This window comes from Mobula birostris, chromosome 13 (assembly GCF_030028105.1).
Source record: "Mobula birostris isolate sMobBir1 chromosome 13, sMobBir1.hap1, whole genome shotgun sequence".
NCBI lineage: Eukaryota > Metazoa > Chordata > Chondrichthyes > Myliobatiformes > Myliobatidae > Mobula > Mobula birostris.
Genome location: NC_092382.1, coordinates 16,971,672 through 16,987,375, shown reverse-complemented (window position 1 = coordinate 16,987,375; position 15,704 = coordinate 16,971,672). Strand labels below are relative to the sequence as shown.

The window sequence follows — 15,704 nt, the reverse complement described above, 5'->3', positions numbered from 1 at the left end:
TTGCCCTTTTATGGTGTGGGGTCCTAGTCAATATATGGAAATTTAAAACCACTTACAATCTCAACCCTTGTTTCTTGGCACAGTCTGCGATCTCTCTACAAATTTGTTCCTCTAAATCCCTCACTGTTGGGAGCAACCAACTCCCAGTAATATCATAATTCCCTGTCCTGGGCTCATCTGGCTTTCCTCCAATGCTTCTTGCATTGTGATATAGACAGCTTAGGAGAGTAAATTGCACCATGCTCAACCTTTTGATTACTGACTTTCTTTGAGATCTGAACAACATCTGTCTGGTGTCAAGAAAACAACCTCTCCCTCATGGTCACAAAAACAAAGGAGCTGGTTGTGGACGACAGGAGGAATGGAGACAGGCTAACCCTTATTGACATCAATGGATCTGGGGTTGAGAGGGTGAACAAATTTGAATTCCTTGACATAAACATCACCAAGGATCTCACCTGGTCTGTTCATACCAGCTGTGTGGTGAGAAAGGCACAACAGTGCCTCCTTCACCTCAGACTGTTGAAGAAGTTTGGTATGGTTCTACAAATCCCAAGAACTTTCTACAGGGGCACACTTGAGCTCATCCTGAGAGTCTGCATCACTGCCTGAGATGGGAACAATACTTCCCTCAGTCACAGGACTCTGCAGAGAGTGGTGCAGACAGTCCAGCCCATCTGTATATGTGAACTTCCCCCCTATCCAGGATATTAACATTATTGTGTAAAAAGGACCCGTAGGATCACTGGGGAGCTGAGTCACCCCAACCACAGACCGTTGCAGCTGCTACCATCTGGGAAACAGTACTGCAGCATAAAAGCCAGGACCAACAAGTAGAGAGTGGTGCAGACAGCCCAGCGCATTTGTAGATGTGAACTTCCCACTATTCAGGACATTTACAGAGACAGGTGTGTAAAAAGGGCCCAAAGGATAATGGGGACCCAATTCACCACAACCCCAAACTGTTCCTGCTGCTCCCATCCAGGAAACGGTACCACAGCAAAAGGACCAACAGGCTCCGGGACATCATCTTCCACCAGGCCATCAGACTGATTAATTCATGCTGATACAATTGCATTTCTATGTTATATTGAATGTCCTGTTGTACATATTAATTATTATAAGTTACTATAAATTGCACACTTAGACAAAGACGTAATGCAAAGATTTCTACTCATGTATATGAAGGATGAAAGTAATAAAGTCAATTCAACCGCTCCACTATCTGTTCTATCATTCTGGCTCCAATCCTCCCTGTAACTTTAGTTTAACCACCCACCCCACAGGTACGCACTAGCAAGCCTTACCAGTAGGATATTTATCTCCTTCTAGTTCTGTTCCCCAACTAACAAATCCCTTATCATCCATCTGAATTTCCTCAGTCAGGTAACACCCACCAAGAGTTTCTAAAGTGGTCTACCTGCTGTTGTGGGGGATGGCAACAAGAGTCTCCCGCGATGGCTGTTTACCCTCATTCCCCTTCCTGACTCTCATCCTGTGTCCTGCACTGTGGGTGTAACTCACTTCACTTCATGTCATATCAATCACCCACCCCAAATCCTGGATGATCCGGAATTCATCCTTTTCAAGTTCCAACTCCTTAAAGTGCAGGGTTACAAGCTGCAGCTGGATGCAGATCTTGTAGGTGAGGGCATCAGGAACACTGGAGGTCTCCCCTCTAATTTCTAATGACCAGTGTGCGGAAAAATCTTGTGCTGTGCAATTTTTTGCCCGGTGACAACAACATGTGGGCACTAAATTTTATATTTTGAGCTATTCATTTTAAAGCTAGCAAATCACTGTCAATAAAAACTTTGATGTCCCCTGGGTTTGATCAAGTTCATCTGCACTCTCACACAACCTGTATAGTAGGCCTGTAGTGGGTAATGAAGGATTTTCTCACCAGAGCTTTTGCACACTGTCCATATGTGATTCTCTTGCTAAATAATGCTTGAAAAAGTCAAATTTCCAAATATCACTCCACTTCTTCCCACTTGCAAATTCTCCAGCAACTTTTGCATCGTCACAATACACAGAGGTAACACCAGTTTCTGTATTGTACATAAATATTTCCCCTGAACCCTCCCCCAGGTGACTGACGGTGGTGAACTCAGTGATGGCAATGCCAATGAATATGAAGGGAAGGGCAGTAGTCTGTCTCATTGGAGTCTGGCACATTTGTGATGTGAAAGCTACTTGTTGCCCAGGGCAAAGGTGTTTGATATCACTATGTACCCAGAGAGAGTGGGACAAAACATGTTCTCACGGGTAGAAAGTCCAGAACAAGAGGGGGTAGAACCAGCAACAGACACAAAATGCTGGAGGAACTCAGCAGGCCAGGCAGCATCTATGGAAAAGAGTACTAATGCTGAGTTCCTCCAGCAATTTGTGTGTGTTGCTCGGATTTCCAGCATCTGCAGATTTTCTCTGGTTTGTGACTGGAGGCAGAACAAAGGTGATTTTCACAACAGCTGATGTAAAAGATTTTGTTCCCTTTCTCCGAGTTCCCGATCCTTGCATTTAGACAGCTGGAGCTCAGCTCTCTCTGAGAGACCCATCGGTTCCCATTCCCTCATCAGCCGGAAGCTCCCCGGGGCCCGTGTACGGATGGTGGGGCTGAGAGAGAGGGAAGAGAGCAGGACTGTCCCGGGATTGCGGGTCACGGAGTCCGGAGTCACAGCAACTACCCGAAGTCGGTGTTGAAAACGCCGCCCGGTGAGACCCCCAACCCGGAGATCCCTTCTCACCTCAACCGATCATCCGGGGCCTTTTGTGCCCCGCGCACTGGTGAGCTCGAGCTTGGTCGGTTTAACGGCTGGGCTCCTAATCACGTGACCAGCCCCTCCCCCACCGCTGTCAACAGAGGAGTCAGGCGCTGCGCTATTCCCATTGGTACGAAGCAGTGTCAATCACTACTTCCAACCAATAGCGGAGGCGGACCAGCCGAGAGGGCGTTACCCCCGCTGACTCCGTCTCCCGAACTTTCCGTCACGGCGGGACAACCGTCAAAGTAAATGTCCGCTTTCTGATTTATTTCCATTTCCCTCCGAGGGAAGTTGGGGCGTTTGTGAAGCGTCTCCTGCGGCCGGAGTCTGATGTGTCGCTGAGAGGTAGGAGGAGACCGCTCGGCCCGTCGGTTTGATGCCGGTTCCCCGGGGAGGGAGAGGATGAAGACGGTGAGAGAGGGGGCGGACAGGATGTTTGTCCCGGTGGGGACAGGAGGGGCTCATCTGTGGAAATGTCTGAGCCCACGGTGGTGGCGATTCACCACATTGGGGGGCAAACACCGGCAGACTGTTGCCCTGCAAGCGGGGCCAATGGTCCGGGCAAAGTGACAATTATTTGTGTTTTGTTGAGACTGTACCGGGAATATGGTGTAAAATCCCGCTCCCCACACTAACACGGGTCACACAGACCAAAGAACAAACTGCCGGAGGAACTCAGTGGGTCGGGCAGCATCTGTGGAGGGAAATGGACCGTCAACATTTCGGGCCGAGACCCTCCCTTTGGACTGAGAGTGGACGGGAAATAGTCCGAGAAAAGAGGTGAGGGGTGGGGATGGGGCAAGAGCTGGGGAGTGAGAGGTGGATCCAGGTGAGGGGGAGGTGGGAAGGTGGAAATAGTGACGGGGTGGGAGGTGAGTGGTTGGGGCAACACGGGGCTGCAGAAGATGGAAATTAATTCCATAGAGGATTAACAAAGAGGTTAGAGAGTATTTGTTATAGAGAGTGCAATGAAGATTCACCAGACTGATCCCTGGAGTGGTGGGGTCATCATATGAAGAAAGATCAAATGCAATAACCCTTTCATTTAGAGAATCGAGGACTGAGAGGTGAACACATTGAAATGCACAACATCATTACTGGCTGAACCAGGGATCCCAGTCTCTGAAAAAGGGGGTGGACTGTCCGGGACTGAGATGAGGGGAAATGTCTCCACTCCGAGGGTGGTGAATGTCTGTAAATCCCCACCACAGAGGCCGGTGAAGACTCAGTGATCGGAGGAATGTGAATAGAAATTAGTGTTAATAAACATAGAACTCTGTGACCCGGGGGGCGGGGTGGAGAGGAAGGGACAGGGAAGATATGGAGGGAAAAATTAAAAATGTTGCTGAAATAATACGGGAAATAATGAAATAAAGTGGGAATGCGTCGGGCAGCGTGTGAGGGGCGAGGAGACGTCACCGGGTCACGTGGGAGACCCTTCTCCCGTCACGTGATCCCGTTTTGCCGCAGAGATGCGGCAGCTGCAAACACGAGGAAATCTGCAGATGCTGGAAATTCAAGCAACACACATCACAGTCGCTGGTGAACACAGCAGGCCAGGCAGCATCTCTAGGAAGAGGTACAGTCGACGTTTCAGGCCGAGACCCTTCATCAGGACTAACTGAAAGAAGAGCTAATAAGAGATTTGAGAGGGAGAGGGAGAGGGAGGGGGGAGATCCGAAATGATAGGAGAAGACAGGAGGGGGAGGGATGGAGCCAAGAGCTGGACAGGTGATTGGCAAAAGGGATACGAGAGGATCATGGGACAGGAGTCCCAGGGAGAAAGACGGGGGCGGGGGGACCCAGAGGATGGGCAAGGGGTATATTCAGAGGGACAGAGGGAGAAAAAGGAGAGTGAGAGAAAGAATGTGTGTATATAAATAAATAACGGATGGGGTACGAGGGGGAGGTGGGGCCTAGCGGAAGTTAGAGAAGTCGATGTTCATGCCATCAGATTGGAGGCTACCCAGACGGAATATAAGGTGTTGTTCCTGAGTGTGGCTTCGTCTTTACACTAGAGGAGGCGGTGGATAGACATGTCAGAATGGGATGTGGAAGTAAAATGTTTGGCCACTGGGAGATCCTACTTTCTCTGGCGGAGAGAGCCGCAGGTTTGGTTCAGAGGCCCCGCCCACCGCGCTGATGACGCGCAGACGACATCGCGCATGCTCAGTACGGGCAGGGTGGTGTTGTTTTCCGTCCTTTGTTGAAGTGAGTCGGCGGTGGGATCGGGATCGGGATCCGGGAACGGATTATTCTCTGCGGGGCAACACCGACAATTTCCATTCGGTGAGTATTGAAGCCGGTCCCGAGCGGGGAGGTCTGATGTTGGGCAGTGAGTCCCTTTAACTTTCCCGAACTCAAACAAGAGGAAAATCGGCAGATGCTGGTAATGCGAGCAACTTCCGCAAAGTGCTGGAGGAACTCAGCAGGCCCGGCAGCACCCAGGAAAAGAGTACAGTCGCGTTACCGGCCGAAACCCTTCGGCAGGACAGGAGAATGAAAGGTGGGGGTGGGGGAAGGAGAGAGAAACACAAGGTGATCGGTGAAACCTGAAGGGGGAGGGGATGAACTTTCCCGAACTGGCGGCCTCGCCTCGCTTCCTTGACGGAATCTGCCGGGGTCGGTCCGGGTTGTGAGACCTTCACACCGAACCGTCTGCGATGAGCCGCCGTCCAGTCCCTGTTGTACTGGTCCTGTTAGCATGGTGACGTAAAATATATTTCTATATTGTTACTGACAGAGAATCGTATAATTTGTTTTCCGTGTGTTATCAGAATGTGCTTACCTGTGATGTTGCTACAAGTCAGTGTTTCTCTGTCCCTGTACCTTCCCGTACTTGTGCACTTGTCAAATTCAACAGGACCTGAGAAAACTCAGTGAGATTTGATTAGTGACGATCATCCTGGCAGCTCGGTTGGCCAAATGTAAAGATACAGGACACTGTTAAGTGCAAGATGCTAAACAGTGATGATGATCAGAGGGATCTTAGAGTCCACATTCATCTGTCCCTGAAAATGACTGCACAGATTGATCGAGTGGTTAAGAAGCCAAATGGCATGGTTGTCTTTATTAGTCGAGACATTTGAGTTCAAACGTCTGGAAGTTGTGTTGCAGCTTTATAAAAACCTGAGGGTGGCCTCATCTTGGCACGGGAGGAGGCGATGGGTTGACACGTCAAAACAGGTAAAAAAAGAGGGCATCTCCCTCGGTCCTGGAATGAAAAACCTCATCCTGAGAGCAGATGCGGCGGAGACAGAGGAATTGCGAGAAGGGGATGGCATTTTTGCAAGAGACAGGGTGAGAAGAGGAATAGTCCAGGTAGCTGTGAGAGTCCGGAGGCTGATAGTTGACATCAGTAGATAAGCTGTCTCCAGAGATAAGACAGAAAGATCAAGAAAGGGGAGGGTAGTGTCGGAAATGGACCATGTAAACTTGAGGTTAGGGTGAAAATTGGAGGCAAAGTTAATGAAGTCAACAAGCTCAGCATGCGTGCAGGAAGCAGCGCCAATGCAGTCGTCGATGTAGCGAAGGACAAGTCGGGGACGGATACCAGTATAGGTTTGGAACATGGATTGTTCCACAAAGCCAACAAAAAGGCAGGCATAGCTGGGACCCATACGGGTGTCCATGGCTACACCTTTAGTTTGGAGGAAGTGGGAGGAGCCAAAGGAGAAATTATTAAGAGTGAGGACTAATTCTGCTAGATGGAGCAGAGTGGTGGTAGAGGGGAACTGGTTAGGTCTGGAATACAAACAGAAGCGGAGAGCTCTGAGCCCTTCCCGGTGGGGGATGGAGGTATACAGGGACTGGACATCCATGGTGAAAATAAAGCGGTGGGGGCCAGTAAACTTAAAATCATCAAAAAATTTCAGAGTGTGAGAAGTGTCACGAACATAGGTAGGAAGGGATTGAACAAGCGGGGATAAAACAGTGTCAAGGTATGCAGAAATGAGTTTGGTGGGGCAGGAGCAAGCTGAGACAATGGGTCTACCTGGACAGGCAGGTTTGTGGATCTTGGGTAGGAGGTAGAAATGGGAAGTGTGGGGTGTGGGAACCATCACCAACTTTATCTGCTCAGGGGATCTCCCATCCACTGCTACCAACCTTATAGTTCCCAGACTCTGCACTTCCTGTTTCTACCTCCAACCCAAGATCCACAAACCTGCCTGTTCTTTTTTAAAGAAAGGGGCTTCCCACCTCCACCATCAACTCTACTCTCAAATGCTTCTCTCCCATTTCACGCACATCTGCTCTCACCCCATCCTCCCACCACACCACTAGGAGTATGGTTCCCCTTGTCCACACCTACCACCCCACCAGCCTCTGGGTCTAACACTTGATTCTCCTTAACTTCCGCCATCTCCAATGGGATCCCAACACTAAGCACATCTTTCCCTCCCCCCCCCCCCCGCTCTCCACAGGGATTGCTCCCTATGCGACTCCCTTGTCCATTCGTCCCCCATTCCTCCCCACCGATCTCCCTCCCGGCACTTATCCTTGTAAGCGGAACAAGTGCTACACATGCCCTTACACTTCCTCCCTCACTACCATTCAGGGCCCCAGACAGTCCTTCCAGGTGAGGTGACACTTCACCTGTGAGTCGGCTGGGGTGATATACTGCATCCGGTGCTCCCGATGTGGCCTTCTATATATTGGTGAGACCCGATGCAGACCGGGAGACCATTTCTCTGAACACCTACGCTCTGTCCGCCAGAGAAAGCAGGATCTCCCAGTGGCCACACATTTTAATTCCATGTCCCATACCCATTCTGACATGTCTATCCACGGCCTCCTCTACTGGCAAGATGAAGCCACTCTCAGGTTGGAGGAACAACACCTTGTATTCCGTCTTGGTAGTTTCCAACCTGATGGCATGAACATTGACTTCTCTAACTTCCGCTAATGCCCTACATCCCCTTCATACCCCATCTGTTATTTATTTACTTTCCAGCTCTTAGCTCCATCCCTTCCCCTCCTGTCTTCTCCTATCATTTCCAATATCCCCCTCCCCCTCCCACTTTCAAATCTCTTACTATCTCTTCTTTCAGTTAGTCCTGACCAAGGGTCTCAGCCCAAAACGGACTGTACCTCTTCCTATAAATGCTGCCTGGCCTGCTGCGTTCACCAGCAAATTTTATGTGTGTTGCCGGCCACTTATTCATTTATTTACCAGCTATCTGCGCTCCTGAAAGATGTATTCCCTAAACTTAACTCTCCCTGCGGAAGATCCCAATCAGCAACCCAGGCGGTCAATTTGCACACACTTAAAATTGTGAATGCCCCTCAGGATGGAGGGATGCATATTTAAAACCAAGATGCAGCAAAATTTCTTTAGCCAGAGTGTGGCGAATTTGTGAAATTAGCAGAGGCAGCTGCAGAGGCCCAGCTGGGGGTATTTAAGACCAACAGTAGATGGGAAATTGAGAAGATAGGTGAGAGGTGGGGATGGGGCAAGAGCTGGGGAGTGAAAGTGGATCCAGGTGAGGGGCAGGTGGGAAGGTGGAAGTAGTGTTAGGGGTGGGAGAAGAGTCATGGTGGAAACACGGGTGAGGTTAGACAGTGCAATGAAGATTCACCAGACTGATCCCCGTAGTGGTGGGGTCATCATATGAAGAAAGATCAAATGCGATAACCCTTTCATTTAGAGAATCGAGGACTGAGAGGTGAACACATTGAAATGCACAACATCTGGAACCAGGGATCCCAGTCTCTGTAAAAGGAGGTGCACTGTCCGGGACTGAGATGAATTAAATGAAATTGAATTGAATTTATTTCTTATGTCCTTCATATACGTGAGGAGTAAAAATCTTTATGTTACATCTCCATCTAAATGTGCAATGTGCAATCATAGTTATTTAAAGTAATTTATAAAAATAGAACAGTCAATGTAATATAGAGTACACTCGAGTCAGCGTGAGTTAATCAGTCTGATGGCCTGGTGGAAGAAGCTGTCCTGGAGCCTGTTGGTCCTGGCTTTTATGCTGCAGTACCATTTCCCGGATGGTAGCAGCTGGAACAGACTGTGGTTGGGATGGCTTGGTTCCACAATGATTCTTCAGGCCCTTTTTACACACCTATCCTTGTAAATGTCCTGAACAGTGGAAAGTTCACAACTACAGATGCGCAGGGCTGTCCGCACCACTGTCTGCAGGTTCCTGCGATTAAGGAAAGTACAGCTCCCACACCAGGCAGTGATGCAGCCAGTCAGGATGCTCTCAATTGTCCCCCTGTGGAGGTTTCTTAGGATTTGGGGGCCCATATCAGACTTCTTCAACCGTCTGAGGTGAAAGAGGCACTGTCGTGCTTTTTTCACCACACAGCCGGTAAGTATGGAACTGTGATATCCTCAGTGATGTGGATGCCGAGGAACTTAAAGCTGTTCACTTTCTCAACCCTAGATCCAATGATGTCAATAGGGGTTGGCCCGTCTCCATTTCTCCTGTAGTCCACAACCAGCTCCTTTGTTTTGGCAACATTGAGGGAAAGGTTGTTTTCTTGACTTCTTCCCTGTAGGCCACCTCGTTTGATTGAGATTAGGCCAGTCAATGTAACGTTGCCGGCAAATTTAATTAGCAGATTGGAGCTGTGGGTGGTGATACAGTCATGAGTATACAGGAAGTAAAGGAGAAGACACAATATGCAGCCCTGAGGTGCACCTGTGTTGGCAATCAGAGGGTTGGAGGTGAGGGAGCCCACTTTTACAACCTGCTGGCAATCTGACAGGAAGTCCAGGATCCAGCTGCCCAAGACGGGGTCAAGGTGAGGGCTCTGAGATTCTTATTGAGCCTGGATGGAGCTATAGTGTTGAATGCTGAACTCTAGTCCAAGAACAGCATTCTCACATAAGCCTCCTTCTTCTCCAGATGTGTAAGGACGATATGTAGAGCTGTGGCTATTGCACCATTTGTCGATCGATTGTTTCAGACTAAACACATTGATGAAGGGAGAGCCATACAGTGTATATGGATTGTTTAAGAGCCGTGATGTAATGTTGCAGCTATATAGGACCCTAGTCAGAGCCCAATTGGAGTCCTGTGCTCAATTCTGGTCACCTCACTACAGGAAGGATGTGGAAACCATAAAAAGGGTGCAGAGGAGATTTACAAGGATATTGTCTGGATTGGGGAGCATGCCTTATGAGGATAGCTTGATGAATTCGGCCTTTTCTCCTTGGAGCGACGGAGGATGAGAGGTGACCTGATGGAGGTCAGGGACAGGAAAGTGCCGGGTTTTAGATGTTTCAGAAAGGACAAGGAGGGAGGCAAAAGAGCTGGGGGCGTGGCACTGTTGATCAGAGATAGTGTCACGGCTGCAGAAAAGGTGGACGTCGTGGAAGGTTTCTCTACTGAGTCTCTGTGGGTGGAGGTTAGGAACAGGAAGGGGTCAATAACTTGGTGTTTTTTATAGGCTGCCCAATAGTAACAGGGATACCAAAGTGCAGATAGGGAAACAGATCCTGGAAAGGTGTAATTATAAGAGTTTTCATGATGGGAGATTTTAATTTCCCAAATGTCGGTTGGCATCTCCCTGGAGCAATGGATTTAGGTGGGGTGGAGTTTGTTCGGCGTGTTTAGGAAGGTTTCTTAACACAATATGTAGATAAGCCTAGAAAAGGAGAGACTGTATTTGATTTGGTATTGGGAAATTAATCTGGTTAGGTATCAGATCTCTCAGGGCACTTTGTAGATAGTGATCATAATTCTATCTCCTTTACAATAGCATTGAAGAGAGATAGGAACAGAGAAGTTAGAAGAGTGTTTAATTGAAGTCAGGGGAATTATGAGGCTGTCAGGCAGGAAATTGGAAGCTTAAATTGGAAACAGATGTTCTCAGGGAAAAGTACGGAAGAAATGTGGCAAATGTTCAGGGGATATCTGTGTGGAGTTCTGCATAGGTATGTTCCAATGAGACAGGGAAGTTATGGTAAGGTACAGGAACTGTGGTGTACAAAGGCTGTAATAAATCTAGTCAAGAAGAAAAGAAAAGATTACAAAAGGTTCAGAGAGCTAGGTAATGTTAGAGATCTAGAAGATTATAAGGCTACCAGGAAGGAGATTAAAAAGGAAATTAGGAGAGCCAGAGGGGCCCATGAGAAGGCCTTGGTGGGCAGGATTAAGGAAAACTCCAAGGTATTCTACAAGGATGTGAAGAGCAAGAGGATAAGATGTGTAAGAATAGGACCTATCAAGTGTGACAGTGGGGAAGTGTGTATGGAACTGGAGGAAACAGCAGAGGTACTTAGTGAATACTTTACTTCAGTATACACTATGGAAAAAGATCTTGGTGATAGTAGTGATGACTTGCAGCAGACTGACAAGCTTGAGCATGTAGATATTAAGGGAGAGGATGCGCTGTAGCTTTTGGAAAGCATTAAGTTGGGTGAGTCACCGGGACCGGATGAGATGCACCACAGGCTACTGTGGGAGGCGAGGGAGGAGATTGCTGATCCTCTGGCGATAATCTTTGAATCATCAATGGGGACGAGAGAGGTTCTAGAGGATTGGAGGGTTGTGGATGTTTTTCCTTCATTCAAGAAAGGGAGTAGAGTTAGCCCAGGAAATTATAGACCAGTGAGTTGATGGAGAAGATCCTGAGAGGCAGGATTTATGAACATTTCAAGAGGTATAATATGATTAGGAATTGTCAGCATGGCTTTGTCAAGGGCATGTTGTGCCTTACGAGCCTGATTGAATTTCTTGAGGATCTGACTAAACACATTGGTGAAGGAAGAGCAGTAGATGTAGTGTATATGGATTTCAGTAAGGCATTTGAGAAGGTACCCCATCGCAGACTTATGGGAAAGTAGGAGGCATGGGATCCAAGGGGACCTTGCTTTGTGGATCCAGAATTGGCTTGCCCACAGAAGGCAAAGAGTGGTTGTAAATGCATCATATTCTGCATAGAGTCCGGTGACCAGTGGTGTGCCTCAGGGATCTGTTCTGGGACCCGTGGTCTTTGTGATTTCAATAAATGGCTTGGATGAGGAAGTGGAGGGATGGGTGAGTAAATTTGCTGATGACACAAAGGTTGGGGGTGTTGTGGATGGTGTGGAGGGCTGTCAGAGGTTACAGTGGGACATTGCAGCTATATAGGACCCTGGTCAACCCCACTTGGAGTGCTGTGCTCAGTTCTGGTCACCTCACTACAGGAAGGATGTGGAAACCAATGAAAAGGTGCAGAGGAGATGTACAAGGATGTTGCCTGCATTGGGGAGCATGCCTATGAGAATAGGTTGAGTAAACTCGGCCTATTCTCCCTGGAGCGACGGAGGATGAGAGGTGACCTGATAGAGGTGTACAAGATGATGAGAGGCATTGATCATGTGTATAGTCAGAGGCTTTTTGACAGGGCTGAAATGGTTGGCACAAGAGGACACAGGTTTAAGGTGCTGGAGAGTTCGTACAGAAGAGATGTCAGAGTTAAGTATTTTACTCAGAGTGGTGAGTGTGTGGAATGGGCTGCCGGCAACGGTAGGGTCTTTTAAGAGACTTTTGGATAGGTACATGGAGCTTAGAAAAATGGAGGGCTATGGGTAAGCCTAGTGATTTCTAAGGTAATGACATGTTTGGCACAGCTTTGTGGGCCGAAAGGCCTGTATTGTGCTGTAGGTTTTCTGTGTTTCTAGTCGGCGAACCGTAGGGGGTGCATTTTGGGTGGTATCAAGCTGCTGATCCAGCATTAAGCACAACCCCATACACCTGCCCTCTTGCCATATCCTTTGCCCTGATAAATCAGTAAACTCTGACATTCCGCCTTAAATATATGCATGAATTTGGCCTCCAGTGCAGCCTGTAGCCAAGCATTCCACAGATCTACTACAGTCTGGCTAAAAATTCTTCTTAACACTGCTCTAAAGGGTACCTTCCTCAATTTTGAGGCTGTGCCCTCTAGTGTTGGATACCCCCACCAAAGGAAAGATACTCGACTTCCACCCTAGCCAGTCCTTTCAACATTCGGTAGGTTTCAATGAGATCCTCCCCCACCCCACCCCTGCATCCTTCTAAATGCCGGTGAATATTGGCTCAAAGCCGCCAAACACTCCTCAGATGTTAACCCCTTCATTCCTGGAATCATCCTCGTTAATCTCCTCTGTACTCTGCACAATGAATACACATCCTTTCGGAGATATTGAGCCCAAAACCATTGACAATATTCAAAGTGTGGCCTGACTAGTGTCTTATAAAGGCTCGGCATTATCTCAAACAACATTATCTCCTTGTTTTTTATATTTTATTCCCCATCAAATAAAGGACATTTCATTTGCCGCCTTTACCGCAGATTCAAACTGTAAATTAACTTCCTCGGAGTCTTACATGAGGACTCCAAAGTCCCTCTGCAGCTCTGACATTTGAACCTTCTCCCCATTTAGATGATAGTGTGTACTATCATTCTTTGTACTAAAATGCATCATCATACTTTTCCCAACATTGTATTCAATCTGACACTTTTTTGCCCATTCTTCCAATTTGTCTAAGTCCAGCTGCAGTCGCATTGTTTCCTCAGCACTACCTACCCCTCCACCTACCTTTGTATCATCTGCAACCTTTGCCACAGAGCCATCAATTCTATTATCTAAATCATTGACAAACAATGTGAAAAGCAGCAGACCGAATACTGACCCCTGTGGTACACCACTAGGCAGCCAACCAGAAAAGGCCTCCTTTATTCCCACTCGATGCCTCCTGCCTGCCAGCCATTCTGCTATCCATGCCAGTGTCTTTCCTGTAATGCCATAGGATTTTACCTTGTTAAGCAGCCTCATGTATGGCACCTCATCAAACGCATTCTGAAAATCCAAGTAAATGACATTATTCTGCTGTTGAAGAAAGGCTGAAAAAAAACCCAGAAGACTATAGACCAGTGCTTCTGACATCAGTAGTGTGGAAGTTATTAGAAGCACTGCATATATAAGTATTTGAAAAGACAGGACTGATGTTGTTTACATACACTTCTGCTAGCATTTAACAATCCCGTGTAGGAGGTTGGTCACGTTCAACGCAAGGAAGTAAATTGGAGTAGACAATGGTGTTTTGGGAGAAGGTAGACAGTGATGGTAGATGATTATCTCCATTAATCGGGGCTTATGACCAGTGGGGAGCCACAGGAATGGTAGTTGGGTCTGTTGCTGTTTGCCATCTACATCAATGATTGGGATGATAATGTTTTTAACTTGATAAGCACATTTGCATATGACACCGAGATTGGGGATGTAGTTGACAGAGAGGCAAGTTTTCACAGGTTACAGTGGGATCCGGAACAGCTGGAAATACTGCGCTGACAATGGCAGACGGGATTTAATGCAGGCAAGTGTGAAGTGTTGCACTATGGTAGGTCTTACACAGTAAACAGTAGAGCACTAAAAATTGTGGTGGAACAAAAGGATCTGGGAATACAGGTCCATAATTCATTGAAAGTAGCACCACAGGTAGATCGGGTCGTAAATAAAAGCTTTTGCCAAAGTGACCTTCATAAATTAAATTATCGACTGCAGGAGACAGGATGTTATTTTGAAGTTGTATAAGACATCGATGAGGCTGAATTTAGAGTATTGTGTGTAGTTTTGGTCACCTACCTACGGGAAAGATGCAAGTAAGTTTGAAAGAGTACTGGGAAAAATTTCAAGGATGTTTCCGGAGGACCTGAGTGATAAGGAAAGGTTGAGTAGTTTCAGACTTTAATCCTTGAAACACTAAAAATTGAGAGGGGATTCGATAGAGCAGTACAACATGATGATGCGTATAGATAGGTAAATGCAAGCAGGCCTTTTCCACTGAAGTCGGGTGGAACGACAACCAGAGATCATGCATTATGGCTGAAAGGTGAAAAGTTTCAGGGGGACATGAGTGAAGACGTCTTCAATCAGAGAGCGGAGAGACAGTGGAATGAGCTGCCAATAGAAGTGGTACATGGGAGCACGATTTCGCCTTTGAAAATATGGATGGGGGAATATGGCTACTGTGCAGGTGGGCGGGAACGGGCGGTTTAAATGACTCGGACAAAGCGTCTGTACTGTGTTCTGTTTCAATATGACTCTCTTAACTATGACTCTGTGACTCCTTGATCACAGACAAAGATTTGATTGAGTAAAGATCCGAAATTCATATCAGACTTGAATGATTCACACCTTAATTCCCCAAGAATATTCAACAGTGTGGATGTGTTTTGATGCAGTTTCAAACTGCCCACACACTCCCAGTCGCGGATCTTTCGTAACCAGGGAAAGACAAAATGCTGGAGTAACTCAGCAGGTCTGGGCAATATGTATGCAACTGAATACAACGGGAATGTTTCAGGCCGAAACTCTTCAGTGGAACTGGAAAGGAAGGGGGAAGAGGCAATATCACTGATTGATTTGGAAAATGTGGGTTGCTTTTCTGTGAGACTCGGAGCTCAGGGTCTGTGTTTAACCAGCTGACTGCATGTTCTTTAGAGCAGAGAGTGGCCTTTCTGCTGAAACCAATTCCAACCGGTTTGACATTTCACTCTCAATCACGTAAACAAACTCACTTTAGTATTCTGGTGTATAATACACTTAAAGTAGTGCCACAGGTAGATTGGGTCATAAAAAAGAGCCTTTTCCAGATTGCCTGCGTAAATTAATGTACTGAATCCTGGAGATGGGGTGTTATTTTGAGGTTGGTGACATTGGTGCGTTCGAATTTGGAGTGTTTACTGCAGTTTTGGTCATCTACCTATAGAAGAGAAATAAATAAGGTTGAAAGAGTACTGGGAAAAGGTGTGGGTTGTTTTTCTGTGATATAACAACCTTAGGGTCTGGTGCAAGCAGCTCTCTGGCCCCGCACATTCCACAGAACTGGAGGCAGTTTTTCCTCAAGCAGAACTTTCGGCCGTTCTGCTAAAACCATATCCAACTGGTTTGTCGTTTCACTTTCATTCAGGTGTGAAAACATTCACATTATTAGTCTGCTTCACTGC

The 15,704-nt window shown here is 47.3% G+C and overlaps 1 protein-coding gene across 1 annotated transcript in view; it reads left to right on the top strand.

The window, feature by feature from the left end:
* Positions 1–4,952: 4,952 nt before the first annotated feature.
* Positions 4,953–15,704, top strand: part of LOC140208451 (NACHT, LRR and PYD domains-containing protein 3-like) — a 133,269-nt gene continuing 122,517 nt past the window's right edge. The window contains exon 1 of the mRNA XM_072277138.1: positions 4,953–5,054. The gene's annotated coding sequence lies outside the window, so the exon portion shown is untranslated. The remainder of the gene's footprint in view (positions 5,055–15,704) is intronic.